General features: G+C 38.9%; 1 non-coding gene across 1 annotated transcript; it reads left to right on the plus strand.

Annotated features, from left to right (window-relative positions):
* Positions 1-3,583: 3,583 nt before the first annotated feature.
* TRNAL-CAA (transfer RNA leucine (anticodon CAA)) lies at positions 3,584-3,667 on the plus strand. The gene has a single exon. It is a non-coding gene; the product is annotated as a tRNA-Leu (tRNA).
* Positions 3,668-4,196: the final 529 nt, after the last annotated feature.

The following is a 4,196-nucleotide window of genomic DNA, read 5'->3' on the forward strand; positions in this document are numbered from 1 at the left end:
CTGGTTGCATCCGCCCTTCTCATCAGTTACCTGAAAGGCCTATTGAAGCTCCCGAGAACTCCAATCCGGTCATCCCAGACCCAGCCATGACAAAACTCGCCAATGACTCATCCTCAATCTTAACCGACCCTCACTTACTCACACAACCGGCTTCAAAGACTTCCAGAGGATAAACACTCTCCAAATCAGCAGACTATACCAGGAGAGATTTTCACATTCGGATTCCTGGTCCTCCGAACCCAACGTCCCTTTGGAAACAAACCTAGAACACACCTGCGTGCTCCCACTGTTACCAAAACCCCGAACATGTTCAGACCTCCTCCGAATACGCTCAAACTAACATCACTGTGGCTCCAGGCTTCATGTCTGCAAACTGAAACCCCTTAGCTCTACCCGATTCAGCGAGCCAAGACCTTATAACTCGGAAGTTGGTTCACTTCTTCCGACGATACAAAAAAAACTCGTATCTTCCAAAAGTCTTTAATTAAAAGATTCAACAATGCTTCATTGAAGTGAGTAACAAATAAAGCATACCATAATCTTGAACCCAAGAGTCGTCACCGCCTTCACTGAGTCCCAATGCATCAACCTCAGATACATTCTCAAAAGCAGAATTCCAAACCTTTCGACATCGACCCTTAAAATGTCTCACCTCTACGCAACCTACCAAGTCGACTATGCCCAGCTCCCACTGTTTCTGTTATCCCAACCCATGCCACACCAACACTCCATGAGATGAACCCCACTCGTACTATCCCGGCAAATAACTTTACCCAACACGAGATTATGAACCTCTCAAATGGTGTACCACTGATCACCACCAAACAAGATATAACTTCACAATTCCAAACGAACAAGAAGTAATAATCACAGTTTCGAACCAGCTAACAGGCAAACAGCTATAACAACAGTAGAACTTTCATAAAATCAAGCGGTACCAAGGGTTCTATGACCGTACACACGATCAGTTAACTCAAACCCTAACCGAAAGATCATCCAAACGAGCAATAGTTTACATGACTTGCCACTAACCTCATTTTTTTTTTCACTTATGCCGTCACCAGCACACCCGCTGGTTCCATTTTCTCCAAGTTTATCCATCACTAGTACTATATCCAAGTTCACATGACAAACCAATCAACCAAAATCCATAACCGTCAACATTCCGATCATAACCACCTCGTCTTCAGTTATAACAATAACAAACGAGAACAAATCGAAAACAGTGAACAGACACAACAAGGGCACGGGCCTAAACTTGACGATTGTTCAACAGAACACTGCCAAATAAACCGATTTGCTCTTGCAATAACCGATAAATCAACTAACTGTAAATAAACTATATAAAGTTACCTCAGACTAATCTCTTGCAAACAAATCTGAACCCGAACCTAAATGGTCTTCACAAAACCCGGTTCCCTAATTTACGGTTGATAATAAATAGTCAAACCCTAACTCAGCCTGACAGCCACCAATCTTGACTGTCGATCACTGATGAACACGAACCAGAAATTAACCCTGCGATCTCCAAGAGTTATTCACGGTGACGGACCTACCCAACCCTAATCACCAAAAAACATATTCGAACCAAAACCTTCTGCGAAATCGTTACCAGTGCAACGAACCGTGTGTCCAACAAGCCAAAGCTCTGATGCCACTTGTTAGGAACAAAGCGGCGCGCGGAAGCGAAACAGCACACACATGCACAACGATAAACACGCATAAACGAAAATATAAACGACACAAGAATTTAACGTGGTTCGGTCCCCGTGAGGGGACCTACGTCCACGGGCTGCAACTAGGTTTTCTTATTAGCTCAGAACCAAGATTACAATTACATGATGGGATATATATAATAAACAGTATTAGGGTTAAACATAATTAGGAACCAAAACTGGGCCTCCTAATAAAACCGGCCCAAAGGCCTTCATAACCCAACAAGCACCTCAGGTCCTCAAGAACAACATTTCTAAGAACAAACACAAGAAGAAAGCAAGTGTCTATCAAAAGTTTGTATTTTTTAAAAATATTTACAAATGTCTATATATATCTATATAAAAACCATTAAACTAATTTGCTTTTATATATATATATATATATATTTCATTTTTAAACGTTTACCTTCACATATGTAGGTTATGTGTAAAAAAATAAACTACCATAATTTGCACATGTATAAACAATGAATTTTGTTTATATTTAGGTGGCATTTCAATCATTTTTGTACATTTAAAAAAAAAATTGAATTGAATCATTTATATTATTAGCTTAGTTCTCGCAAAAATATGTCTTCTGTTTAACCCCCAGCCACACACACACATATATAAGTTAAGATATGTGCAAGATATATATGATCAGGTACCAACCTAACCTAACAAAGTTGTCTTGTAGTACAAAAAGCAACATATTGAAAGTGAAAGACCATACCATCATGGCTTTACCAAACTTTCAACCAAAACCAACAAGTTTCTACTTCACGGATTTATATACTTATATTTACTTTTATATAGCCCTGCTTGCGGTGCGCACATATGATGTATATATGTGTGAACCCTCGGGTGGGCAAAAGTGAAATTGCACTAATTTTGACGTTATTTTACTAATCTCGTGAAAATAACGTTAAAAGTGACGGACGGTTAATCAGGCATCATGTAGTGGCGTTGATAGCCGAAAGACAAGGGTACATGCACCGATCAGCAGGTGTCCCGATGATTGAGTGCTATGTGCCTTATGTCCAAGGCTTGATGCAAAACTACTATCGAGCCGGGGGTCTCACTGGAAGCAGCCTCTCTATCCTTATGGGGTAGAGGTAAGGCTGTCTACATCTTACCCTCCTCAGACCCTACTATAGCTTTGCTATTGGTGGGATATACTGAGTACGATGATGATGATGATATTTACTTTTATACTTTACGAATTTTATGTGTTGTATATTACTTCTTTGCAACATCTAGTTGATTTATGTCCCACACTTCCAATCAAACCAACAGGATTTATAAGTTTGGTTACATTTTTTCAACTGAAAATTACATATTTGTTTAATCAAATATTTATAAGATCTCTAACATCGGTCCCAAATTTGTCATTTTTTAAATCATAAGCAAAAATGTGTTTGATTGATAATGTGATTACAAAACTGCATATATAAGTTCATCCAATAACATGCTAAGTTTGAACCCCTACACCTCACCTTTCACGCAACCAAGTTTCCAAACAATTTTTTCACTGTTATTTGTTATTACACCCTTGTATGATTCTCAACCGGTGTATACATGCAATACACCTTTCAACATTCATATAGTGAGGTATATAATGATACAAACACCATTTAGTTGATAAGTTTCATCATTCATTGATATCAACAACTTAGCTTATGTTGCTTCTCAATGCATTTGAAATTATGCTAGAATTTTTACCTTTGGTGATGCCAATCAACTGTTCATATAGCCTATACATGGTTATAAACATCTGAATTGTGTCATCCAATATGTCGGTATCATGGTTTTTCTGGTTTACCATTTTATTTACATTATCATATTAGATTATTAGACATTTTAACTATTGAACATTAAGTCAACAAACAGTCAGGATGGCCGAGTGGTCTAAGGCGCCAGACTCAAGTTCTGGTCTTCGAGAGAGGGCGTGGGTTCAAATCCCACTTCTGACATTTCTTTGTTTTTTACTTTTTAACATTTTATGTGCCAGACACGTTCTTTCGGCTGTTGTCACATTTTCATGCATATAGTTTTTTTCTTCAGTTGTAAAATGTCATGTTTTCCTGAAATGGTACTTTTAAAAACATTATATAATTACATCGAAAACTTGTGTTTTAAGAAAATACTAGCTGCGTGCCCGCGCGATGCGGCGGGGTTGCACACAAACATGACATCGGATGCGTAACGGTGTTACTGTTTTTGTATATGTGTGACTTAACAATAGTACGTGCGTAACCCGATGATAGTATGCTCGTATTGCGGCATTGGAATCTTAACCAGTGTTAGTAAGCACGTCACAACGATTTTGCACGCTCAGTCAGGTGTTGGTGCGCACGTAACGCTACATTGAACTCGTCTTGACCCGCAACCCGTTTCGCTTGACAATGTTCTTACCGAAATTCATTATGACGTGACCCCTTTCAACCCAAACCCGTCCTGACCCAAACCAAATTAACCTTTTTGTATTGACTTACTCCAACC

This window comes from Bidens hawaiensis, unplaced genomic scaffold, assembly GCF_021521415.1.
Source record: "Bidens hawaiensis isolate Kalapana, Puna unplaced genomic scaffold, B.hawaiensis_p1.1 tig00030549_1, whole genome shotgun sequence".
NCBI lineage: Eukaryota > Viridiplantae > Streptophyta > Magnoliopsida > Asterales > Asteraceae > Bidens > Bidens hawaiensis.